The sequence below is a fragment of the Ursus americanus genome, chromosome X (genome assembly GCF_024610735.1).
Source record: "Ursus americanus isolate L20-20 chromosome X, mUrsAme1.1.p, whole genome shotgun sequence".
In the NCBI taxonomy this organism is placed as follows: Eukaryota; Metazoa; Chordata; class Mammalia; order Carnivora; family Ursidae; genus Ursus; species Ursus americanus.
The window spans coordinates 82485356-82513133 of NC_142164.1; the positions used below are offsets into that span (position 1 = coordinate 82485356).

Sequence of the window (27778 nt, forward strand, 5' to 3'; positions counted from 1 at the left end):
GACGGTCAGCACTCGCAAAACAAGAGAAGCAATGGTCTTCCTTTACCAATGGAGTGAGCAGGGAGTAGAAGGGGCCAGAAAATGGACAGCTGTAGGCTGTCACCCCCTATTCAAATAGTCCAGAGTCCACATGGGGTGGAGACCAAAGTGCCCAATGGGCTGAGCTGTGTGTAACACTCCTAGAGTATACCCTTGACAAGCACTTGTGCGAGGTTCACAGTGTACCGCCTCCTGGTCTGTGACTACTGGGCTAAGTACTTAGTTGGGACTTGGACAAAATCAGGGCCGGAAAACGTAAGCCGAGACAGTCGGAACACAGAGATGCGGAGACAACGGCGACACGGGCTTCCACTCTAATGATCTGGGTGCACCAGAGCTCAGCTCATACCAGACAAGACACAGAGGAGGCACGCTACGATGCCAAAGCTGACGAATTAACCACATACCAAAGGAGGTAAGCTTCTGGAAGGAGGGGGAATCTCCATACTTCGGGGAGGAGCCCACCTAGCCCTTCTATCAGTGGGCCCATGAGTGGTTGGGGCATTTGGGCATCAGAAGTTTATGAAAATGGATTGGTAACAGGGGAGCTGTCATGGCAGAGAACAGAGCCGGTAGGGATTGCACCAAATGCCGGAAGTCTCTTCAATAAATGGTCTTGAGGAAACTGTACAGTGACATGCAAAATAAGGAGATTAAACTATCTTACACTGTCCCTAAAAATTAACTCAAAATGGTATAAAGACCTGAATGTAAGACCTGAAACCATAACCCTTCTAGAAGTAAACAGAGGCGGGAAGCTCTGTGACATCTGTCTTGGTGATGATTTTTTTGGATCTGACTCCAAAAGCAAAGGCAGCAAAAGCAAAAATAAACGAGTGGGACTACATAAAGTGAAAAGCTTCAGAAAAAAAAAAAGAAGAAATCATCAACGAAATGAAAAGGCAACTCTTCTCCACATTGTATATTCCTGCCTCCTTTGTCATATAAGTGTGGGGTTATTTCTGGGCTCTCTAGGCTGTTCTATTGATCTATGTGTCTATTTTTTTTTGCCACTAACATACTGTTTTGATTAATATAGGTTTATAATATACCTTGAAATCTGGAATTGTGATACCTCCAGCCTTGTTCTTTGTTTCAAGATTGCTTTGGCTTTCAGGGTCTTTTGTGGTTCCATACAAATTTTAGGATTATTTGGGGCGTCTGGGTGGCTCAGTCAGTTAAGCGTCTGCCTTCGGCTCAGGTCATGATCCTGGGGTCCTGAGATCGAGCCCCCGCATCTGGCTCCCTGCTCAGTAGGGAGCCTGCTTCTCCCTCTGCCCCCCTTCCCTGCTCCTGCTCTCTCTCACACTATCTCTCTCTCTGAAATAAATGAAGTCTTTAAAAACAATTTGAGGATTATTTGTTCTAGTTCTGTGAAAAATGCTGTTGGTATTTTGATAGGGATTGTGTCAAATCTATAGACTGCTTTGGGTAGTTGGACATTTGAACAATATTAATTCTTTCAACCCATGAGCAAGGCGTATCTACAGGTCTTCTGCCTCTTAGATTAAGTTTACTCCTGCCCATGCTATTCTTTGTGGTGCAGTAGCAAGTGCAATTTTTTGTTAAATGCAATTGTTTTCTTAATTTCTCTTTTTGCTACTCATTCTTAGTGTACAGAGACCGTATTAATTTCTGGGTATTAGTTTTGTATCCTGAAACTTTACTAAATTTATTACTTCTAGTGGTGTTTTGGTGGAGTCTTTAGGTTTCTTTATGTGTATGTCATCTGAATATAGTGACAGTTTCATTTCTTCCTTACAATATGAATACCTCATTTCCTTTTCTTGTCTGACTGCTGTGGCTAGAACTTCCAGTGCCATGTTGAATAAAAGTGATGAGAGTAGACATCCTGGTCTTGTTTCTGACCTTAGAGGAAAAGATCTCAGTTTTTCACCACTGAGCAGGATGTTAGCTGTGCTGGGAAAACTGGACAACATGCAAAAGAATGAAACTGGGCCACTTCCTTTCACCCTATGCAAAAATAAATTCAAAATGGATTAAAGATCTAAATGTAAGACTTGAAACCATAAAAATCCTAGAAGATAACATAGACAGTGATTTGTCTGACACCGGCTGGAGCAACATTTTTTTCTAGATATGTCTCCTAAGGCAAGGAAAAACAAAAGCAAAATTAAACTATTAGAACTACACTAAAATAGGGGCGCCTGGGTGGCTCAGTCGTTAAGCGTCTGCCTTCGGCTCAGGTTGTGATCCTGGAGTTCTGGGATCGAGCCCCACGTCAGGCTCCTCCACTGGGAGCCTGCTTCTTCCTCTCCCACTCCCCCTGCTTGTGTTCCCTCTCTCGCTGGCTGTCTCTCTCTCTGTCAAATGAATAAATAAAAATCTTTAAAAAAAGAACTACACTAAAATAAAAAGTTTTAGTACAGCAAAAACAGAAACAAACAGACCATTAACAAAACAAGAAGGCAACCTGCTGAATGAGAGAAGATATTTGCAAATGACATATCTGATAAAGGGTTAGTATTCAAGACATACAAAAAACTCATACAACTCAACACCAAAAAAACCCCAATCCTATCAAAAATGAGCAGAGGACATGAATAGACATTTTCCCAAAGAAGATATACAAGATAGCCAACAGACATGAAAAGATGCTCAACATCCTTAACCATCGGGGACATTCAAATCAAAACCACAATGAGATACCGCTTCACATCTGCCAGAATGGCAGCTGTAGAAAAGATAAGAAATAACAGTGAGGGTGGTGACGATGTGGAGAAAAGATAACCCTTGGGCACTGTTGGTCGGAGTGTACATTTGTGCAGCTCCCGTGCCAGAGAGTATGGAGGTTTCTCAAAAGAAGTAAAAACAGAGCTACCACATAATCCAGGAATTCCACTCCTATTTATCTGAAGAAAAACACAAACGCAAAAAGATACATGCAAATGAATAAACACACAAACAAAAGGCAGAATCAGATCTATAAACACAGAGAACAAAGTGATGGTTACCAGAGGGGTGGGGGGATGGGCAAAATGGGCGAAGGGGGAGGGGGAGGTACAGGCTTCCGGTTATGAAATAAGTCCCAAGAATAAAGGGCACAACATAGGGAAGTAGGCTGGTATCGTACCAGCGCTGTATGCTGACAGATGGGAGCTACCCTTGCGGGGAGCACAGCATCACGTACACACTTGTTGAATCACTACGTTGTACACCTGAAAGTAATGTAACTGCGTGTCGACTATACTGAAGTAAAAAAAAAAAGAAAAGAAAAAAGATTAAAACAAAAATATAAAAGTAATGTAACCATTAAAAATTGAAAAAGGTATACGCATTCCCCTGCTCGTTGCAATGCTATTTTTTAGAGATTTTATTTATTTATTTGAAAGAGAGAGAGAGAGCACAAGCAGGGGAAGCGGCAGAGGCAGAGGGAGAAGCAGGCTCCCTGCTGAGCAGGGAGCCCGATGCGGGACTCGATCCCAGAACCCTGGGATCATGACCTGAGCTGAAGGCAGACGCTTCACCGACTGAGCCACCCAGGTGCCCCTGTAGCACTATTTTTAATAAATAATATATGGAAAAAAACTAAGTGACTACTGATAAATGAATGGATAAAGAAAATATGGTATATATACAAAAAATACTATTCTGACATTAAAAGAATGAAATTTTGCCATTTGCAACAACATGGATGGACCTTCAGAGCATTATCCTGATTTATGTATGTATATATATAAGCTCTACGCCTAACGTGGGGCTTGAACTCATGACACTGAGATCAAAAGTTGTATGCTCTACTGACTGAGCCAGCCAGGTGTCCCCAGAGCATTATTCTAAATGAAATAACTCAGGGAAAGACAAATACCATATGATCTCACTTATATGTTCAAAATTTAAAACCCCCCAAAACTAAAGCCAAGCTCACAGACACAGGGAACGGACTGATGGCTGCCAGTGGCCAGGGCTGTGAGGTGGGCAAATGGGTGAAAGGAGTCAAAAGGCACAAACTTGCAGTTATAAGCTAAATAAGTCCCAGGGATGCAATGTCCACCATGGTAACTACAGTTAATAATAGTATATTGCGTGTCTGAAAGCTTCTAAGAGAGGAAATCCTAAAAGTCCTTAACAATGTATGGTGATGGATGTTAGCTAGACTTTTGTGCTGATCATTCCATAATGTATAAAAATATTGAATCATTACATTATATACCTGAAACTAATATGTCCATTATACCTCAGTAAAAAAAATAGCATAGCTTAGATTTTTCCAGCTACCCTGTCATCCTACAGCAAGAGCTATCATAGAAAGAAATAATGGTATTTTTATTATATTAATATTTTTTTAATTATATTATGTTAGTCACCATAAAGTACATCCCTGGTTTTTGATGTAAAGTTCCATGATTCATTAGTTGCGTATAACACCCAGTGCACCATGCAATACATGCCCTCCTTACTACCCATCACCAGCCTATCCCATTCCCCCACCCCCCTCCCCTCTGAGGCCCTCAGTTTGTTTCTCAGAGTCCATAGTCTCTCATGCTTCATTCCCCTTTCTGATTACCCCCCTTTCTTTATCCCTTTCTTCTCCTACTGATCTTTCTAGTTCCTATATTCAATAGACGAGAGAAACCATATGATAATTGTCTTTCTCTGCTTGACTTATTTCACTTAGCATTATCTCCTCCAGTCCCGTCCATGTTGCTGCAAATGTTGAGAACTCGTTCTTTCTGATAGCTGAGTAATATTCCATTGTATATATGGACCACATCTTAATCCAGTCATCTGTTGAAGGGCATTTTGGTTCCTTCCACGATTTAGCTATTGTGGACATTGCTGCTATGAACATTGGGGTGCATATGGCCCTTCTCTTCACTACGTCTGTATCTTTGGGGTAAATACCCAGTAGTGCAATGGCTAGATCATAGGGTAGCTCAATTTTTAACTTTTTAAGGGACCTCCACACTGTTTTCCAGAGTGGCTGTACCAACTTGCATTCCCACCAACAATATAGGAGGGATCCCCTTTCTCCACATCCTCTCCAACAATTGTTGGAGAAAAAATGGTATTTTAAAACAAGGACTCCTGAGAGAACAATGGTCCCTCAAGTTCAAAAGTACAGGGGTGCCTGGGTGGTTTAGTCGTTGAAGCATCTGCCTTCAGCTCAGGTCATGATCCCAGGGTCCTGGGATCGAGCCCCGCATCAGGCTCCCTGCTCAGCAGGGAGTTTGCTTCTCCCTCTCCCACTCCCCCCTGCTTGAGCTCCCTCTCTCTGTCAAATAAATAAATAAAATCATTGTACCTGAGTCAAAGCCTGTCTAAAATGCCAGAGTCTACAATCCACTCGGGAATTCCTAACGTTCCCTCACAACGCCAAGGGCAAGCTGACACTACACTTGGCCGAAGCAGGCTCTGCAGCAATCGCAGCATTCATTAGTCGCCATGGTGAACCGGCAGCGCTCCTCGGAGTCACAGCGAGGACAAGCCCCACAAAACCCACATATGATCCCATGGAGAAATCTAAGTGCTCCCCGCGTGGGAGTCTTTCCGCCCGAATCCACATCGACTTGCTTACGGCTACTCTAACGTTTGCTGGGCCCACCAAGACCATCAGACGCCTTCAGAAATATTTGAGTGAGATGGTCACCCTTCTGGGGGAATCCTTAAAAACAATGTACACAATCCCACCATAGAGCAGATAGAAACAACAATCCAACGGTTAGAGGCAAGGCTAACCTGGGAGGAAATGTACTGGCGAAGTCACATCACCCTCTTCCAAGGGGCACCCTCTGAGTCGGTCCTAGAAAAATGTCCCCTAGAACGGAAGTGATGGAGCAGGTGGTCTTCTACACCAACACAACAAAGTCACAATAAAAAGGGACAGAAAGGGGCACCTGGGCGGCTCAGTCAGTTGGGTGTCTGCCGTCGGCTCGGGTCATGATCCCAGGGTCCTGGGATCGAGTCCTGAGTCGGGCTCCCTGCTCAGTGGGGGATCTGCTTCTCCCTCTCCCCCCTGCTTGTGCTCGCTCTCTCTCTCGAAGAAATAAATAAAATCTTTTAAAAGAGAGAGACAGAAATTGGCCAAATGTATAATACAATTAATGTCTAGTTTGGAAAGAATTTGGTCCCTCCCTGTAAGGGTCTCAGATGTGAGTACCTAGCTCATGACATAATGTGGTGTGTGGTAAATTAACAGCTCGTGTTTTTGAACTGCTGCGAGCACCGGCATTTTACCCCCCACGCTGGAATCACACCCGTGCTCCTCACTACTGGCAACCAGCAGGAAACCCAAGCGCCAGCGCACCCGTGTCAGAAGAAGTTGGAAGAGGGGCGCCTGGGTGGCACAGCGGTTAAGCTTAAGCGTCTGCCTTCGGCTCAGGGCGTGATCCCGGCGTTCTGGGATCAAGCCCCACATCAGGCTCCTCTGCTATGAGCCTGCTTCTTCCTCTCCCACTCCCCCTGCTTGTGTTCCCTCTCTTGCTGGCTGTCTCTATCTCTGTTGAATAAATAAATAAAATCTTTAAAAAAAAAAAAAAAGAAGAAGTTGGAAGAAACGACTGACCCACCAGACCAAAGCTGCATGCTGCCTTTGCCACAAGCAGCCACAAGATGGCACATTTCACCGCATGCTCCACTTGCTTCTGCCGACCTGATTTTTGTTCGGGAGCATAATGACCACCAGGCCAAGCTCCTCCATAAACTTCTTTTGTCAAGATAAGCCTATTCCTGTACCCGTCAACATCCAGCAACAATACCCAGAGGCCAATCGCACAGAAGTATGTGGCCAACCGTGAGCTGTGCCCATGACCAAGTGCAAAGCTGTTTGACTGCAACAGTCTATCTTTCCATTAACACTCCCCGGAACTTCGGTAGAGCCATACAAACTTAATCTTTACAGGAAAATAGAGAATACAGGCAGCAGGAGGAACCCAGTGGGTTTGTAAGGCCATCAATTGGCTTCCTCCATCATAAGCTCGCTCTCATCCAACACAGAACAATATTTCACGTACTTGGCCTTGGCTGAAAATTCCAGTAGATTTTTACTCAGCGGCAGAACCCCCCAAGGACTTGCTCCCACAAATCATGCTGGCCACCGCTCTCCATCACTGCAAATGAGCTTCTCAAATAGCCCCTCTTGTTCTAGCCACTCCACAGCCACTAATTTTGGGGGCAGTGCGACTGTATACATTTGGGGTTTGGGACCCGGAATGCAAAGTCACACAGGTAGCTATGTCCACACACATTAAACAAACGGCCCAAGGACTGGAACTCTTGGCTGAATCTTACTGTAGTTTAGTGGCCACGGTGTTAGATAACCACACAGCCCTAAATTGCTTATTGGTTGCTTGGTGCGGTGGGGTGAGGGGCTCTGCATACTTGCCACTTCGTCTTTCTCCGTGCAGGTGGGTAACACTCGCCACGTTTCCCTAATAGTCAGGGGTACGCACCATAAAGGCCATATCACCCTGTTGACTAAACAGATTGCGCAAATAAAAATCTTTTCGGATTCTCCTGATTTCCCCCACTAAATCCACTGGCTGTCAAGGGGCTTTGCATTTTTAGTTTGTGCCTTCATAGAATTCCGGGTCTTGAGGATGCTTTACACTGCCCCCGAACTCATGTGTTAAGAAATAAATTACAGGGATGTCTGGCTGGCTCAGTCAGTTAGGTGTCTGCCTTCGGTTCCGGTCATGATCTCAGGGTCCTGGGATCGAGTCCTACATTGGTATCCTTGCTCAGCGGGGAGTCTGCTTCTCCCTCTCCCTCTGCCTGCTGCTCCCCCTGCTTGTTCTCTCTCTCTCTCAAATAAATAAAAATCTTTAAAAAAAGAAATAAATTACAACTTTTGTTATAAGACAACACAGGGACAGAGGATGGATTGTTATATAAATGAGCAAAAGACAGTCCCTGTATATTGGTCCTATGTTGTCTACTTTTTTGCAACAGGTCAGTATCATTAGCTCAAAAGTCATTGGCGCCAAATGTTTACATATCCATGTGTTTTAAATATAGCCCCAAGAAGCAGATTTTAAGCCATTTAGAGTCTGTCTGCTTTTTTTAGTTTTTAATTTTTTATTATGTTATGTCAGTCACCATACAGTACATCCTTAGTTCTTGATGCAATGTTCCATGATTCATTGTTTGCGTATAACACCCACTACACCATGCAATATGTGCCCTCCTTACTACCCATCACCGGTCTATCCCAGTCCCCCACCCCCCTCCCTTCTGAAGCCCTCAGGTTGTTTCCCAGAGTCCACAGTCTCTCGTGGTTCATTCCCCCTTCTGTTTACCCCCCTTCATTCTTCCCTTCCTTCTCCTACCGATCTCCCTGCTATTTCTTATGTTCCATAAATGAGTGAAACCATATGATAATTGTCTTTCTCTGCTTGACTTATTTCACTTAGCATAATCTCCTTCAGTCCTGTCCGTGTTGCTGCAAATGTTGGGTAATCGTTCTTTCTGACGGCTGAGCAACATTCCATTGTATATATGGACCACATCTTCTTTATCCATTTGTCTGTTGAAGGGCATCTCGGCTCCTTCCACAATTTAGCTATTGTGGACAATGCTGCTATGAACATTGGGGTGCATGTGGCCCTTCTCTTCACTACGTCTGTAGTGAACATTGGGGTAAATACCCAGTAGTGCAGTTGCTCTATTTTTAATTTTTTGAGGGACCTCCACACTGTTTTCCAAAGTGGCTGTACCGACTTGCATTCCCACCCACCGTGTAGGAGGGATCCCCTTTCTCCACATCCTCTCTAACAATTGTTGTTTCTTGCCTTGTCAATTTTTGCCATTCTAACTGGCGTAAGGTGGTATCTCAATGTGGTTTTGATTTGAATTTCCCTGATGGCTAATGATTTTGAACACTTTTTCATGTGTCTGTTAGCCATTTGTATGCAAGCCCGTCTGCTTTGTATACCCACAAAACTGCAGGCAAAATTTGCTAGCCACAGATAACAGAAATCCAAGGTCTACAAAAGCCCCCAAACCACTGCTGCCCTTCAGAACTCTTTAACAAAGAGACTCCCTATCATGCCACGTAAGTCCCCTCTCGATGCCCCTTGCCTGGGAGTTGCCTTGTCCTCCTCCCCTTCAGAATAGTGTGGCCCTTTGGAAGGTCTCCAGCTGTGAGGGACATCCCCTTGCATGCACGATTTCAAAGCATCTTTTTAAAGCTGGTCGTAGGCTACTGCTAGTCTATGGCCACATCTTTTTCCTTGATCAGCCCTGAAATCCCTTGAACCCATTATAAACTTCCAATAAATCCATTAATGAGAAGCACCATATTAACAGAATAAAAGACAAAAACCAGGGGCGCCTGGGTGGCTCAGCCGTTAAGCGTCTGCCTTCGGCTCAGGTCATGATCCCAGGGCCCTGCAATAGAGCCCCTGCATCCAGCTCCCTGCTCGGCGGGAAGCCTGCTTCTCCCTCTCCCACTCCCCCTGCTTGTGTTCCCTCTCGCTGTGTCTCTCTGTCAAATAAATAAATAAAATCTTAAAAAGAAAAAAGACAAAACCCACATGACCATCATCCCCCCAGACACGGAAAAAGCACTTATCAAATTTCAACACCCTTTCATTTGTGAAAGCCTCAACGAACTAGAAATAGAGGAGAATTTCCTCAATGTTATAAATTGTGACTTCCAAAAAAACCTGCAGCTGATCGTACATTTGCTGGTGAAAGACAGAATGTTTGTAACCTAAGATTAGAAAAAAGGCAAGAGTATCTGTTCTCCCCACTTCTACTCGACATTGTATTGGAGATTTCAACCAATATAGTAAGAAAAAGATATTAAAGACTTACGTATTGGAAAAGAAGAAGTAAAACTGTTTTTATTCAGACATGATCTTTTTGCAGAAAATCCTGAATTATCTACAATAAGAAAAAAATCTACTAGAACTGATCAGTGAGTCTAGCAGGGTCATAGCATAACAGATCAGTACATAAAATCAGTTGCTCTCTACACATTAGCAACAATGTAAAAAGAAAATTAAGAAAGGCATTCCATTTATAATAGGATGAAAAAGAATAAAATACTTAGGAATAAATTTGACACAAGGAATGCAAGACCCATATGTTGAAAAATGCAACACATTACTAATATAAATAAGATCTTTTAAAAAATGGAGAGATATGCTATTCTCATGGAGTGGAAGACTCAATTTTTTTTTAAAGATTTTATTTATTTATTCGACAGAGGTAGAGACAGCCAGCGAGAGAGGGAACACAAGCAGGGGGAGTGGGAGAGGAAGAAGCAGTCTCCCAGCGGAGGAGCCTGATGTGGGGCTCGATCCCACAACGCCGGGATCACGCCCTGAGCCGAAGGCAGACGCTTAACCGCTGTGCCACCCAGGCGCCCCAGGAAGACTCAATTTTTTTGAGAGCGAGGGGCGTGGAGGGGCAAAACATCATTAAGAAAATGAAAGGACCAGCCACAGACTGTGAGGAAATATTTGTAAATCATATGTTGCATAAGGAATTACACCCTGAATATACAAAAAAAACCCCACGCCTTTATAATGCAAGAAGATGGCAAACCACCTAATAAAAAAATGGGGAAATGGGGAGGACTTAAGATGGTGGAGGAGTAAGGGGACCCCTAAGCTTGCCTCATCCCTCAAACACAGCTGGATAAATATCAAATCATTCTGAACACTCTGAACATTAAATAAGGAATTAATCTGAGGACTGAGAAAGCAAACTGCACGTCTAGAGGTAGAAAAACAGTCCCATCGTGGAAGGTAGGAGCTGCGAAAGGTTGATTTGGGGGAGAAAAGAACTGTGGGTGCTGGAGAGGGGAGGGAGCCCTGATCATGGAGAGAGGAGAGAGAGAAAGCAGTGTGCAGGGGATCGCACAAGAAAAACTCTTCCCCCAGACCACTGACTGGGAAAAGGGGAAGGGCTGACTAAAGTTTTTATAAGCAGTGGAACTCAAAGTCTTAAGTTTTCGAAGTCGTGCCGCACTGCGTGCATGCCTGGCCCGATCCTCTGAGGATCCCTTGGGTCACATGGAAAGAAACGCTTGCCCTTCTTGGAATGCATCTGGGAGAGGTGGCACAGGCTTTCTGGGGACCAAAGAGCTGGCGCGGGCCCATGTGATGCCCTGTTCCCTAGCATAGGAACAGAGATACCTGCTGAGGGCGGCAACCTTTCTGCTATGCGTTACCATTCACTCTGAACTGCCGTGCGGCCGTGGCACTGCTTTTCTGGCGCAAACCGGCACTGGCCGCGGTGTGGCAAGGCCTTCCCCCAGAGGATCAGTGAGAGGTTGCACCATGCAGGTCCCTAAAATTTGGAGTTTTGCAACCTGGTGGTGCACCTGAGATAAGACAAAGGAGTACTGTGCCACCTGGCAGGGAGACAGCTTGACACACACAGGGTGAAGGCCGGGATCTGACGGAAGCTAGGGACACAAGAGGGGAGACTGCGTGCTCTTCTGCGAGGGCTTCTGAATAGTGCTGGGCACGAACTCCCCACTCAAGCACAAGACAGCAGGGTGAGGCCAGTCCCCTGCCCCCTCGATCAGCACTGAGCAACTTCAGTGAGGAACACAGTGCCCCCCAGTGGAGGCTAGAGCCATGTACACCAAGCCCCAAGCTCTGTAAGTGGAAGTCTGCCTGAGAATCAGCGAAGCAGGCACTTCCCCCAGAAGACCAGCACAAACCCCTCGCATGCACCAAGTCTATCAATCATAGAACGCTGCACAACTTCAGCTCTAGGGGAAATAGAATCTAGCTTCTTTTTTTTTTTAAAGATTTTATTTATTTATTTGACAGAGAGAGAGACAGCCAGCGAGAGAGGGAACACTAGCAGGCGGAGTGGGAGAGGGAGAAGCAGGCTCCCAGCGGAGGAGCCTGATGTGGGGCTCGATCCCAGCACTCTGGGATCACGCTCTGAGCCGAAGGCAGACGCTTAACGATGGAAGTACCCAGGCGCCCCAGAATCTAGCTTCTCTTAATAAGCAGACCAAAACACACCTAGTTAAAACTTGAACTTGCCACATAGTGAACTTGCCACATAGTGAACAAGGTCCAAACAGCCCCCACTGCAGGCCAGGAGAAACTCGGCGGAGGACTGATCTGAGGGAAGAAGCAGCCAAAACACAACAGTAGGGTGCACACTCCGAAACACCTCTTGAAGCACCAGGCCCCAGACAGTGCAGGACTTCTTTCTAATATAGCCAGTACTCTCAGGAACAGGAATGCAACAGGCTTTCCTAACAATCACACACAAAATGGGGGCCCAGACAAAATGACAAGATAGAAGAATACATCCCAAAAGAAAGAACAGGAAGGCCAGGGATTTAGTCAATACAGATACAAGTAAGGTGTCTGAACTAGGATTTAAAACAATAATCATAAGGATACTAGCTGGGCTTGAGAAAAGCATAGAAGAAACTAGAACATCCCTTACTACAAAGATAAAAGAACTAAAAATTAGATTAAAATAAAGAATGCTATAACCGCAGTGCAAAACTGACTGGATGCAGTGACCACGAGGATGGACAGAGGAACAAGTCAGTGATACAGAAGATAAAATTATGGAAAATAATGAAGCTGGAAAAAAGAGGGAAAGAAAGGTATCAGATCACGAATGCAGACCGAGGGAACAAAGGATTCCTTAAAGAATAATAACGTTCATATCATAGAAGTGCCAGAAGAAGAAGAGAAAAAAAATGGAGCAGAAGGTTTATTTGAGCAAATTAAAGCGGAAAACGTCCCTAATCTGGTGAAGGAAACAGACATTGAAATCCAAGAAGCTCAGAGAACTCCCATTAAATACAATAAAACCCGGCTATTGCCAAGACTTTACCTTAGTCAAATTCATAAAATACACAGACAAGGAACAAATCCCGAAAGCAGCGAGGGAAAAAAAAGTCCTTAACCTACAAGGAAAGACAGATCAGATTCATGGCAGATCTCACACAGAAACTTGGCAGGCCAGAACACAGTGGCAGGATATATTCAATGTGCTAAATGGGAAAAATATGCAGCCAAGAAGACTCTACCCAGCAAGGCAGTCATCCAGAGTGGAGACTTTCCCAGAAAAAAGACTAAAGGAGTTCATGACCACTAAATCAGCCCTAAAAGAAATATTAAAGGGGACTCTTTGAGTAGGGGGAAAAGAGACCAAAAGCAACAAAAACTAGAAAGGAACACGGGTGCCTGGGTGGCTCAGTCATTAAAAGTGGCTGCCTTCAGCTCAGGTCATGATCCCAAGGTCCTGGGATCAAGTCCCACATCGGGCTCCCTGCTCAGCAGGGAGTCTGCTTCTCCCTCTCCCTCTGCCTACTGCTTCTCCTACTTTGCTCTCTCTCTGTCAAATAAACAAAATCTTAAAAAAAAAAAAAGGAACAGAGAACATCACCAGAGACACCAACTTTACAGGTAACACAACGGCACTAAATGCAGATCTGTCAATAAAAACTCTGAATGTAAACGGACTAAATGCTTGAATCAAAAGACACAGAGTATCAGAATGAATAAGAATAAATAAAAAGACCCATCTATATGCTGGCTACGTTTTAGACCTCCAGACACCAGCAGATCAAAGGTGAGGGGATGGAGAGCCATCTACCATGTTAATGGACGTAAAAACAACAACAACAACAACAACAACACACAAAAAACCAGAGTAGCCATACTTACATCGTACAAACTAGATTTTAAAACAAAGATGTAATAAGATATGAAGAAGGGCATTATATCATAATTAAGGGGTCTACCCATCAAGAAGATCCAATAATTATAAATATTTATGCCCCCAACTTGGGAGCACCCAAATATATAAATCAATTAATAACAAACATGAAGCTCATTGCTAATAACACAATGATAGTAGGGGACTTTAACACCCCACTTACAGCAATGGACAGATCATCTAAGCAGGAAATCAACAAGGAAACAATGGCTTTGAATGACACACTGGACTGAATGGACTTAACAGATGTATTCAGAACATTTCAAGCGAAAGCAGCAGAATACACATTCTTTTTGAGTGCACATGGAACATTCTCCAGAACAGATCACATACTGGGTCACAAATCAGCCCTCAACAAGTACAAAAAGATGGAAATCACGCCATGCATATTTTCAGACCACAACACTATGAAACTTGCAGTCAACCACAAAAAAAAAAAATGTGGAAAGACCACAAATACGTGGAGGTTAAAGAACATCCTACTAAAGAATGAATGGGTTAACCAGGAAATTAAAAAAATTAAAAAATACATGGAAGCAAATGAAAAAGAAAACATGACAGTCCAAAGCTTTGGGATGTAACAAAGGTGATACTAAGAGGGAAGTATATTGCAATACCGGCCTACCTCACAAAGCAAGAAAAAAATCTCAAACACACAACCTAACCGTACACCTAAACAAGCTAGAAAATGAACAGCAAATAAAGCCTAAAACCAGGAGAAGGGAAATAATAAAGATTAGAGCAGAAATAAACAACATAGAAACAAACCAACAACAACAACAAAAAAAAAAAACAGTAGAAAAGATCAATGAAACTAGAAGCTGATTCTTTGAAAGAAGTAATAAAATTGATAAACCCGAGCCAGACTTATCAAAAAGAAAAGAGAAAGGCCTCAAAATCACAAATGAAAGACCCCACGAAAAAGAAGAACTACAGCCCAATATCCCTGATGAACGTGGATGCAAAAATTCTCAACAACATACTAGCAAACTGAATCCAACCGTACATTAGAAGACTCATTCATCACGGTCAAGTGGGATTTATTCCTGGGCTGCGGGGGTGGTTCAATATTCATAAATCTAGTCAACGTGATACACCACATTAATAAAAGAAGGGATAAAAACCACATGATCCTCTCAACAGATGCAGAAAAAGTATTCGACAAAATACCGCATCCATTCTTGATAAAAACCCTCAACAAAGTAGGTTTAGAGGGAACATACCTCAACATCATAAAGGCCATATACAAAAACCCACAGCTAATATCATCCTCAATAGGGAAAAACTGAGAGCTTTTCCTCTACAGTCAGGAACAGGAAAGGGATGTCCACTCTCACCACTGTTACATAACCTAGTATTGGAAGTCCTAGCGTCAGCAATCAGACAACGAAAAGAAACAAAAGGTATCCAAATTGGCAAGGACGAAGTCACACTTTCACTATTTGCAGGTGACATGATACTCTGTAGAAAACCCAGAAGATTCCACCAAAAAATTGTTAGAACTAATACACGAATTCAGCAAAATTGCAGGATATAATATCAATGTACAGAAATCTGTTGCATTTCTATACACCAAGAATGAAGCAGCAGAAGGAGAAATCAAGGAATTGATCCCATTTATAATTGCACCCCAAACAATAAGATACCTAAGAATAAACCTACCCAAAGAGGTAAAGGATCTGTACTCTGAAAACTGCAGAATACTTATGAAAGCAATTGAAGACAACACAAAGAAATGGAAAAACATTCCATGCTCATGGATTGGAAGAACATTATTAAAATGTCTATACTACCCAACGCAATCTACACATTTAATGCTATCTCTATCAAAATACCAATAGCATTTTTCATAGAACTAGAAGAAACAATCCTAAAATTTGTATGGAACCACAAAAGAACCCAAATAGCCAAAGCAATCCTGAAAAAGAAAAGCAAAGCCGGAGGCCATGATGATTTCAGGCTTCAAGCTATATCACAAAGCTGTAGTCATCAAGACAATATGGTACTGGCACAAATATAGATAAGTAGATCAATGGAACAGAATAGAGAACCCAGGGGCGCCTGGGTGGCGCAGTCCTTAAGCGTCTGCCTTTGGCTCAGGGCGTGATCCCGGCGTTATGGGATCGAGCCCCACATCAGGCTCCTCCGCTATGAGCCTGCTTCTTCCTCTCCCACTCCCCCTGCTTGTGTTCCCTCTCTCACTGGCTGTCTCTCTCTCTGTCAAATAAATAAATAAAATCTTAAAAAAAAAAAGAATTCAGAACCCAGAAATGGACCCACAACTTTATGGTCAACTAATCTTTGACAAAGCAGGAAAGAATATCCAATGGAAAAAAGACAGTCTCTTCAACCAATGGTGCTGGGAAAACTGGACAGTTACATGGAGAAGAATGAAACTGGACTCCTTTCTTACACCATACACAAAAATAAATTCAAAATGGATGAAAGACCTAAATGTGAGACAGGAAACCATCAAAATTCTATAGAACACAGGCAGCAACCTCTGTGACCTCGGCTGTAGCAACTTCTCACTAGACACATCCCTGGAGGCAAGAGAAACAAAGCAAAAATGGACTACTGGGACTTCATCAAGAGAAAAAGCTTCTGGGGCGCCTGGGTGGCACAGTCGTTAAGCGTCTGCCTTCGGCTCAGGGCGTGATCCTGGTGTTCTGGGATCGAGCCCCACATCAGGCTCCTCCACTGGGAGCCTGCTTCTTCCTCTCCCACTCCCCCTGCTTGTGTTCCCTCTCTCGCTGGCTGTCTCTCTCTATCAAATTAATAAAATCTTTTAAAAAAATTAAAAAAAAGAAAAAGCTTCTTTTATTTTTTTTAATGTACCGACTTAGCCATGTTTTTAAGATTTTATTTATTTATTTGACAGAGAGAGAGAGCACAAGCAGGGGAGTGGCAGATGGAGAGGGAGAAGCAGGCTCTCCGCTGAGCAAGGAGTCTGATGTGGGGCTCGATCCCAGGACCCTGGGATCATGACCTGAGCCGAAGGCAGACACTTAACTGACTGAGACACCCAGGTGCCCGAAGAGAAAAAGCTTCTGCACAGCAAAGGAAACAGTCCACAAAACTAAAGGGCAACCTACAGTATAGGAGAAGATATCTGCAAATGACAAATCTGATAAAGGGTTAGTATTCAAAATCTATACAGAACTTATCAAACTCAACACCCAAAAAACAAATAATACAGTTAAGAAATGGGTAGAACACATGAATTGACATATTTCCAAAGAAGACATCCAGATGGCCAACAGACACATGAAAAGATGCTCAACATCACTCATCATCAGGGAAATGCAAATCAAAACCACAGACACCTCACCTCACACGTGTCAGAATGGCTAAAATTAACAACACAGGAAAGAACAGATGTTGGCAAGGATGTGGAGGAAAGGGAGCCCTCTTGCACTGTTGGTGGGAAAGCAAACTGGTGCAGCCACTCTGGAAAACAGTATGGAAGGCCCTCAAAGAGCTAAAAATGGAGCTACCCTATGATCCAGCAATTGCACTATGAGGTATTTACCCAAAGGATACAAAGATACTGATTTGAAGGCATATATCCCCCCCGATGTTTACAGCAGCAGCATCAACAATAGTCAAACTATAGAAGGAGTCCAGATGTTCATCGACTGGTGAGTGGATAGAGAAGATGTGATATGTATATATAAATACATCCATCCATACACACACACACACACAACGGAATATCACTCAGCCGTGAAAAAAGAATGAATGTTTCCAATTGCAACAACATGAATGAAGCTAGAGGGTATTATGCTAAGTGAAATCAGTCAGAGAAAGACAAATACCACATGATTTCACTCATATGTGGGATTTAAGAAACAAAACAGATGAATGTATGGGAAGGGGGGGAAAGAGTGGGATGCAAACCATAAGAGACTCTTAATTATAAAGAACAGAGGGGTTATGGGGGTGGGGGGTGGGGGGTGGGCATTAAGGGGGGCACTTGTTGGGCTGAGCGCTGGGTGTTACATGTAAGTAAGTGATGAATCAGTAAATGCTACTCCTGAAACCAATATGACACCATGTGTTAACTAACCGGCATTTCCATAAAAATTCGAGGAAGAAAAGGAAGAAGAAATGGGGAAAAGACTTGAATAGACATTTCACTCAGGAAGACATCTAAGTGTTTAATAAGCACATGAGAAGATGTTCATCAACAGGGAAATGCAAATTAAAGTCACAACTGAGATACCGTTTTATATCATACGGTTAGAACGACTGACCATACAAAACGCTGGCAAGCACACAGAGCAACTGGAACTCTCAGCATCGACGCTGGGGCATGTAAAATGGTGCAGCCACTTTGGGAAACAATTTGCCAGCTTCTCGAAAAATTAAACGTATACTTCCCATCCAACCAACCCGATTACTATTAGATATTTGCCCAGGAGAAATGAAACGTGTGTTCACGTCAACACCTATATGTGGAAGTTCATAGCGGCATTATTCGTAAGAGAATAGAATTCAAAATTGGGAGTGTTCCAAACGTTCACCTCCTGGTCAACGTGGAACATGGTATATTCATATAATCGAACACTACTCAGAAATAAAAAGAATTACTTCGATGTGTAACAACAGGAATGCACCTCAAAAATGCTTTGCCAAGTAAAAGAAGCCAGACTCAAAAGAGCCCACGTGCAGGAGTGTAGTATGATCCAATTCACACAAAATTCCTAGAAAAGGTAAATCTATGGAGACAGAAAGCAGATAGATCAGTGGGGGCCTTGGTTTAGGGATGGGGACGGACCGCAGCCTGGCAGGAGGGAAATTTTTGATGTGAGGGACGTGTTCTAACTGGTTTGTGTGATGACGGTGCAAATGTGCTCAACATCGCGGAACTGGACGCTTACTATGTGAATTGTATGGGATGTACATTATAATTTCAATAAAGCTTTAAACAGGTTTTAAAAAAAATTTCAAAACTGCCCTGTGGCCATGCACGTGAATGTCCTCATTCTAAAGATATTCACACGTAAGTTTTTAAAGGTAAAGAGTCAGAACGCCGGGACGCCTGGGTGGCTCAGTCGGTGAAGCATCTGCCCTCGGCTCAGGTCATGATCCCAGGTCCTGGGATCGAGTCCCGCATCGGGCTCCTTGCTCATCGGGGAGCCTGCTTCTCCCTCTGCCTGCCACTCCCCCTGCTTGCATGCTCTCTCTCTCTGACAAATAAATAAGAATCTAGGGGCGCCTGGGTGGCTCAGTCTTTAAGCGTCTGCCTTCGGCTCAGGGCGTGATCCTGGCGTTCTGGGATCGAGCCCCACATCAGGCTCTTCTGCTGGGAGCCTGCTTCTTTCTCTCCCACTCCCCCTGCTTGTGTTCCCTCTCTCACTGGCTGTCTCTCTCTCTGTCAAATGAATAAATAAAATCTTAAAATAAATAAATTAATTAATTAATTAATTAATTAATTAAATAAATAAGAATCTAAAAAAAAAAAGTCAGAACGTCTGCAACTTACTATCAAATGGTTAAAAAACCAATAATCTGGAGATTGAGAAAAATAAAGGATATGGGGCAAAAAGTAAAAAATTGGTGAACATGGACAGAGGTAATATTGGATTTTTCTGTCTTATTCTTGCAATTTTTCCGTAGTTTTGAAAGACTTCCCTTAGAAAGTTAAAAAAAATTCACTGAAAATTTTGCATGGAAGTTTTTTGTACGACACAATTTCTCCATCTATGAAATCAGGGAATTCAGAACATCAGTCTGGGCTCCATCTCTGCTTCACCCTGTGTTATTTACTGGGACCCGAAGAGAGAGAGCCAGCAAGGGGAGATTTTAGAAAGCTTCTTTGATAAAACAAAACAAAACAAAACAAAACAAAACAAAACATTCTATGAAAGCTCTTGCACATTCCCAGATGGGGGTAGCAAACCCGGGCAGCTTACGTGAAAAGCGGGAATCCTACCTGCTAGACCAGGGTTGGCCAACTGTTGTCTTTGAGCGAAGCCCAGCCTGCCACCTGTTTTTGCATGGCCTGTGAGCTAAGAAAGCTTTCCCATTTTAAAGTGATTGGGGGAAAAAAAGTCAAAAGATTTTGGGACATGTGAAAATGTTGTGAAACTCAAATTTTAGCGTAACTGAAGTTTGAGTAGAACACGGCCATGCCCGTTTGTATCCAAATTGTCTAGGACTCCTTTCCCGCTACCTTGGCAGAGATGAGTAGGTGTGACAGAGACCACACATGGCCCAGAAAGCCTCAAGTGGTTACCACCTAGCCTTTCGTAGAAAAACTTTGCTGACTCCTATGGTAGATGACATGAAACGTATAGTTTCTTTAGATTAGTGGTTCTCAGCTGGGGTCAGTTTTGTCCCCCAGGGGCCATTTGGCAATGCCTAAAGACTTCTTTGGTTGTCACAACTGGGAGGGATGCGACTTCATCCCTTGGTGACCCTACCTTACTTCGTGCTCTCTGTAGTCCTGTGTCTGTAAGACAAGCAGCTCAGCATCGTTCTAGAGGCAAAGCTATTGCAGCTGAGTGGGTCGCCGGGGTCATCTTCATTGACCATGCCCGCCTGCTAGGAGGGCTACTGCTCCCAGATTCATCCAGGGCACTACGAAGCATCTCCCTGTTCCCAAAAGCCATACTGAGACATCTCCCTCTGTGTGAGACAGCGCACAGCTCCCTGACTACGCCCACCCAGAACATGACAGTGACTGAGGACACCTCCTCTTACCACCTCCTCCCTCCATCTCCCCCAAACAAAAAGGCCATCACCCTGACCCTAGACCCCACTGATCCTGCTTTGTCTCCTTTCCACAGGAAGGCAGAGCCAGCTGGGGAGACGGGACGTGCTCAGGACTCCTCTGGAAGAGCCCAGCTGCAGCCCCCCCACCCCCGATGGCAGCCTTCCACCTGGCCTCCACGTCACGGGCAAGCCTCTCTCTGCTGCTGGGGGGGGGGAGCACCCTCTTCTGCTCCCTTCACTCAGAGGACCTCTTGGGGCTCATTCCCTGAGGGGTCATCCACCCTGCCCCCCCAGTCTGGGAAGCCTCTGCCCACACCCTCTTGGAAGAGTGACCCCCCCCTAGCCAGCGCTGGAGCTGCCCCCCTTCAGCCCTTCCTGTGTGCCCCATCACCGTTCCTGTCCGTCTGCCACCGTCGCTGCAGCCACTCTGCCCAGCACAGAAAAGACTTAAATGGTGGGCGGAGGCTCTTCTGGGCCCTTCTGACCTCTGGCTGGGCGAGCCACACTGGCACAGAGGATGGCGGTCTGTCTTAAGCGAAAGCTTCAGTGACCCTTGGTCGGTGCAATAGCCGCAGATGGAAATTTCCATTTTCCAGCTGAGAACCAGGTGGGAAATGCTGTCGCTCTGGCCTGTCCTACCTCGAGAGGCCAGGGGTAGGTGAGCGAGAGCAGGCAATGACAGACTCTGACCCGGGGGATGGGAACGCGGAGCTCGCTGTTCAGGACATGGGTCTATAGACAGCATGAGACAAAACAGGTGCTGAACAGATGAACCGCTTCTGCTTGTGTACTGTGAACGGTTCTGATGTGTAGTTAAAAAAAGTCTTGCTCTTGGGACGCCTGGGTGGCTCAGTCAGTCAAGTGTCTGCCTTCTGCTCAACAAGGAGTCTGCTTCTCTCTCTCTCCCCCCGCCCCTCCCCCTCCACTCTTCTCTCTCAAGTATTTTTTAAAAGATTTTTTAAAAAAAATTATTTATTTGAGAGATAGCGAGCATGAGCAGGGTGAGGGGCAGGGGAGAAGCAGAATCCCCGCTGAGCAGGGAGCCCGGCGTGGGGCTCGATCCCAGGCCTCCAGGATCATGACCTGAGCCAAAGGCAGATGCTCAACCCACTGAGCCACCCAGGCGCCCAATAAATAAAAAAATTTTTTAAAAATCTTGCTCTTTTTCTTTTTGCTTTTTTGTATGAGTGGGGTAGACACTGTTGGGCCCCTTTACGGGCTCCTGCACTGCCCCTCCCCCACTATGGCTAATGTTGGCTGCAAAGGGTGTATTTGGTACTGATGGTATGCCCTTGGTTTCAGTCTCTGTCAAGCCTATATTAGACGAGGAGCATTATTTGGGGGGTATAAACATTTTATTTTATTTTTTTAAAGATTTTATTTATTTATTTGACAGAGAGAGAGACAGCCAGCGAGAGAGGGAACACAGGCAGGGGGAGTGGGAGAGGAAGAAGCAGGCTCCCAGCAGAGGAGCCTGATGCGGGGCTCGATCCCAGGACCCTGGGATCACACCCTGAGCCGAAGGCAGACGCCCAACGACTGAGCCACCCAGGCGCCCCATTTTAAATAAAATAACTTCTCCATATATTTGACCCAAGTAATCATTGCCCTCTAGAATAAACATAATAAAGTTTTAGATATTCATTTGTAAAGAGTAGTTGGTTTCTTTTTTGCAGTCCCTCTGTGATGGAATTTGTCTCCTCACAACCTAGGTCCTTCAGGTTTCACTTGGGAAGAATTCCTTGGTGCGGAGGGGCAGCTGAACCAGGGGTCCTGACTCTCTCCTGAAATGTATCTCCCCCCACTGGGGTTCTCCCGCTTTAATAATCTCTGCCCCAACAACAACAACAAATTTTTTTTGGAATAAATGAGGGCAGAAGAATCCTGTTAACTTTGAACCTGCCCCCATTTCCATACCACCAAATGGGCTGGAGGTCAGCATGTCTCACAGGCATGCACAACTCACAAGCACACAGAACTCAGTGTGGCCACCCCCAGGCCTGATACCAAAAGACAAGACAACAAAAGCAAAACTCAACAAGTGGGACATCACACTAAAATGCTTCCGCACAGCAACGGAAACCATCAACAAAATGAAAAGGCAACCTACTGAAGGGGAGAAAATATTTGCAACTCCAATGTTCGAGAAGGGGCTAATATCCGAAAAACATAAAGAATTCATATTAGAAAGTTGCCAGAAGAACAGATCCTAAAAGTTTTCATCACAAGAATTTTTTGTAACCATGGATGGTAACGGATGGTAACTAGACTCGTTGTGATCATTTTGCAATGTAGGCGAAGGTCAAATCATTATGTGGTACACCTGAGACTGACACAATGCGATGTCGATTGCACTTCAAGTAAGAGAAAAGGTCAATCAGCAGCAGAATGGATGAAGGTCCTGAGGTACAGCTATAGAATGGAATACTTGAAAGTAATGGAAGCGAACTACAGGCAGATGCAACAATGTGGGTGAACCTCATAAAGATAATGCTAGCTGGAAGGCTGACTTAAAAGGGGACATACCACGTGGTACCATTTAGCTAAAGTTCAAACACAGACACAACTCAGCTAGCCTAAGAGAACTCAGGATAATGGTTACCTTTGGGTGGGGGCTGTTACTGGAGGTAGACAGGAGGGGAATTCTGGGATGCTGGGGGAACGGGGCAGCCCCTGAGGCCAGGAAGCTGGCCCCACACGGCTGGGCCTTGGTGTTCACCTGTTGAACCGGAACAATCTCACCGAAGAAAAACAGACCAAGTCACTCCACGACTATGATGGACCAAGACAAAATCTGTCATCATGGCTGACCACAAACAAAAACAGGAACCTTGTCCAAACCACAAAAATGATCAAACAGCCCCCTTTGTCAGCTCATATGAGTGACTCGTGCTTCTCTACCAATTATAGTTTCAGCCTCTCTTCATTCCCTCCACCATGTAGGTTTCCAATACCCCTGCTTCCTGCCAGCACCCAATCTAGAGCCACATCTGGCTTCTCCAATCCTCCCCCTAAATCACCTACCAGACGCCCGCATCCTGCTAGTCTCTTATAACACCCCCTTACTGAGACACCACACTGTGTGCACTCTCCCTCTCTGCACGGAGTAATAATCCAACTTGCTCGGCCACACACGTGTCCCTGGTGGTCTCTGGCTAGAGGCCTTTGACACAGGATAGGTTCTGTTCCTTGAAATCAGTAATGGTTATGTGGATGTTTTCATTTGTGAAATTCATCATGCTATGCAATTATTTATGCCCTTGTATATATCTACTTGCAAGACCAACAGCACAAGAGATGCTTACAGCAAGTCACCCAGTGTATTAAAGCTTCCCAATTAAAAAAATGTAATGTGGGGGCGCCTGGGTGGCACGGCGGTTAAGCGTCTGCCTTCGGCTCAGGGCGTGATCCTGGCGTTCTGGGATCGAGCCCCACATCAAGCTCCTCCGCTATGAGCCTGCTTCTTCCTCTCCCACTCCCCCTGCTTGTGTTCCCTCTCTCGCTGGCTGTCTCTATCTCTGTCAAATAAATAAATAAAATCTTTTAAAAAAATGTAATGTGGTGATAACCATACACCACTGAGTATTCATAGAACAAAACTTTTTTGAACTCCTGTTACATACCTGGGGTTTTCCTGGGTGTTTGGGGCCACAGAAATGCAGAATACACATTTCCCGGCCTCGAGGGGTCTAAAGCCAGTGAGTAAGGCACAGGCGAGGCTAGGGTAGGGAGAGACAGCTAGAGGGCTACATAACCAGGCTCACAGAAATCCCAGATGTGGAGAAATGTTATAGACAAGATATTAACCAGAGAGAAAGGAACATAACAAATCCACCTTGTTTGTTCTAAATATAGGCGAGCTATTTTCAGAATATTTACAAATCCACCTCCTTTGTCTCAAATGTTATAGACAAGATATTTACCAAGTTCAGTTTTCTGTAAAAGACCTTCCACAAAAGCCCTCAGTGGCAACCCATTCGGGACTCCTCTCACTCTAGAGAGCGCTTTTCCTTTCCTTTCTGTTCTCACCTTCACTTAATAAGCTTTCACTTCACTCCTTTTGTTTGTGAGATTCATTCTTTGACTCCATGAGACAAGAACCCCCGCAGCCCTGCAACACCAGGAAATCTCGACACTTACATTCTGCGAAGCCGCAGAAGAGTGGTTTTGAAAGGTGCGTCGTGTCCCTCAGGCTGATTGGGAAAAGGCGTTTCCAGGTGGTCACATCGGGAGGGACAGGGCACAGGTGCTGGATAAACGTGGTAGGGAACTGCAAACACCTGGGAATGAAGAGTCTGGAGTGGAGGGTGTAAGATAATAGGTCTTTAGTTTCCCAGTCTCAAAACCAAAACCCCACTAAAAGGAAAAAAGAGGCTACAGACCCCTCAAATTTGATTAAGATAAAATTAAGATGAAAACAAACAATCAGGAACGAGAAAGGAAACATAATTAAGATATCTAGAGATCTTTAAAATATGAGAACACAATGCGAATTTTCCAATTAAATGTGGTGGACTGCCCACAAGCATTTAAATCCGTTTTTTCCTAAGACATGAAAATAACAACTGTAAATGAATGCTCTTTATAATGTATAAACTCACCATGTGGACAAAAGGAATAGATGTCTTCAAAGCACAGCAGATTTCTGGAAAGCAGCAGGGTGGGCGCAGACCCAGCTGAGGAGACCAGTGAAAATCCAGCCCAGATGCCTAGCGGAATCCCTAAGGGGCACAGGACACGGCAGCCACCAGGTCCCTAGGAAGGAAGGGGTAGAGGGTGGCTTGGCAGCAGGGCACTGACTTTTTTTTTTTAAAAGATTTTATTTATTTATTCATTCGACAGAGATAGAGACGGCTAGCGAGAGAGAGAGAGAGAGAGAGAGAACAAGCAGGGGGAGTGGGAGAGGAAGAAGCAGGCTCATAGCGGAAGAGCCTGATGTGGGGCTCGATCCCATAACGCCGGGATCACGCCCTGAGCCGAAGGCAGACGCTTAACCACTGTGCCACCCAGGCGCCCTGTTTTTTTTTAGAGCAGGACTGACTTCTGACTTGACCCCAGATCCTATCCCAAGTGTGTTGACAAGAGTTGGGGCAAGTCCAAAATCAAGTAAAACAAAGTTAATGGAATAATTGATACAGTGTTAAGGGGAGTGCTCAGTGCATCCATTTTCTGGGGGAGGGTCAGAAAATGAAATAACGCAGGTAAATGTTGGAGGTCCACACAGTGCTCTGCAGCGGGTCTGAGCTGGGCCTGGGAGGGGCCGATGGACTGGGGCCTTGCTGTGTCACGGGAGTACTACCAGGTCTGGCTGACCTTGTAATTCCTGCAGGTCCTGTTCTTGTGCAGTCCCTGTGGCCAAGCCACCCCCTTCACAGCTGCCGGAGGAACTGCCACAGTGTCAAGACAAGTCCATCCCTTGGAAGAGCACTCCGCCATCCCTAGTGCCTGGAGGGCAGAGGATTCACAAGCAAGAGGCTGTGACATAGGAGGGGGCAGAGCTCAGCAGAGGCCCAGCACTTGGAAGAATGTGTCATGCATCGCCCTCCTTAGAATGATAAAATGGGGATAATGATAATACTCACTTGGTACCTTCTTAGATTTAAAAAACCTCAAGAAAGTATTTAGCACAATGCTAGCACCTAAGGGCTGAATGTCAACTGTAGATATTATTTGTTAGCACCTGCCTACATTCCCCCTAATCAGGATGGCCCTTTCTTGCCCTAGAAAACCCATCATTTCATTTTAGTACGCTCACAGCCTAGCTTGGAATGCTCTGCACCAGTCACGGGGTAACTACAGCTACCATCTTCAATGCCGTAATTGAAGAAACTGAGGCACGGACAGGAAAAGAAAACAAAGTGGCCAAGTTTACACAAACCACAAACTTCAGAGACTCAGTCCGTCCAGAGCGCAAGCTCAAAGGTTAGGTAACACCGCAACCACCCCGCAAGTCGGTGAAGCTCTCGCCCCGAAAGACACGCCCACAAGGTAGCCCAAGTTGAGCCCTTGTTCTGGAAGCCCCCAACCTTTTTGGGGGGTTGCGAGAAACAGTAATGGGCGGGGCGTGGGGGGGGCGCCTATGAACGCCCCGCCCCTTACATGACGCCCCACTCTCCACGTAGAACTCCCTGAACAAACCTTCCTCCATATATACCTTCCCTACACGCCCCGCCCTCCATGTAGAAAGTCCTGCACGCCCCGCCCCCCGGAACGCCCCACACGTCCCGCGCACCACGCTGAGTGCGCCTATGCCCCGCCCACCACGTTAGACCGCCCCACTCGCCCCGCCCTCACGTAGAACGCCCACACACCCCACCCTCCACGTAGAAAAACCCACAGGTCCTGCCCACCACGTAGAGCGGGCCACTCGCCCCGCCCACACGTAGAACGTCTTCACACACCCCGCCCTCCACGTAGAACCACCCACATGTCCCGCCCACCACGTTAGACGGAGGCGCTCGCCCCGCCCTCACGGAGAACGCCGCCACAGCCCGCCCCCTACGTAGAACCCACATGTCCCGCCCAACACGTAGAGCGGGCCATTCTCCCCACCCACCACGTCGAACGACTTTACAGCCCCGCCCACTACGTTGACCGTCCCACGCCCCGCCCTCTACGTAGAACGTCCCTCTGTCCCGCCCCCGCGTAGAAGGCCCGCTCGCCCCGCCCACACGTGGAACAGCCCCCCCGCCCCCTACGTAGAACCACCCACTTGTCCCGCCCACCACGTAGAGCCGGCCATTCGCTCCGCCCATCACGTAGAATGCGCCACTCGCCCCGCCCACACGTAGAACGACCTCACAGCCCCGCCCACTACGTTAGACCGCCCCCACGCCCCGCTCGCTCCGCCCGCACGTAGAACGCCCCCCAACCCCGCCCCCTACGTAGAACCACCCACATGTCCCGCCCACCACGTAGAGCGGGCTGCACGCTCCTAGAACGCCTACACACGCCCCTCCCACCACGTTACCATCCCGCCCCTCCCGTAGAACGCCGTGCTCGCTCCGCCCACAATGCAGACCACCGCACACACCCCGGCCCTCACGTAGGACTCCCCACCGGTTTCGCCGACCGTGGAGATCGTCGCGCATGCCCCGCCCTCCACGTAGAAAGACCGCCGGCCCAAGTAGTAGCTTTCCTAGTCCCGAGAATAGACTCGCACCTGAGACTCCCGCCGCTCCAGTACCCGAGCACTGCCTTTACCACCCCCTCCGTGGCTAAGGCGAACCTGAGTGGAACCAAACTGGCCAATGGGGAGAGGAAAAGGGCCGTGCTTTCTAGAATTGGGCGGGATGGCGGAGGACTCTAGGTTAGTGTCCGAGTAGGTATAGGACCAATGGGGATT

General features: G+C 45.8%; 1 long non-coding RNA gene across 2 annotated transcripts in view; it reads right to left on the bottom strand.

Moving 5' to 3' along the window:
• Window positions 1-27671, bottom strand: part of LOC123787946 (uncharacterized) — a 64836-nt gene extending 37165 nt beyond the window's left edge. For both annotated transcript variants that reach the window (XR_015723462.1, XR_006778381.2), the window contains exons 1-3: window positions 27596-27671; window positions 25035-25188; window positions 24574-24728 (exon numbers count right to left, since the gene is read on the bottom strand). This is a non-coding gene — a long non-coding RNA (uncharacterized LOC123787946). The remainder of the gene's footprint in view (window positions 1-24573; window positions 24729-25034; window positions 25189-27595) is intronic.
• Window positions 27672-27778: the final 107 nt, after the last annotated feature.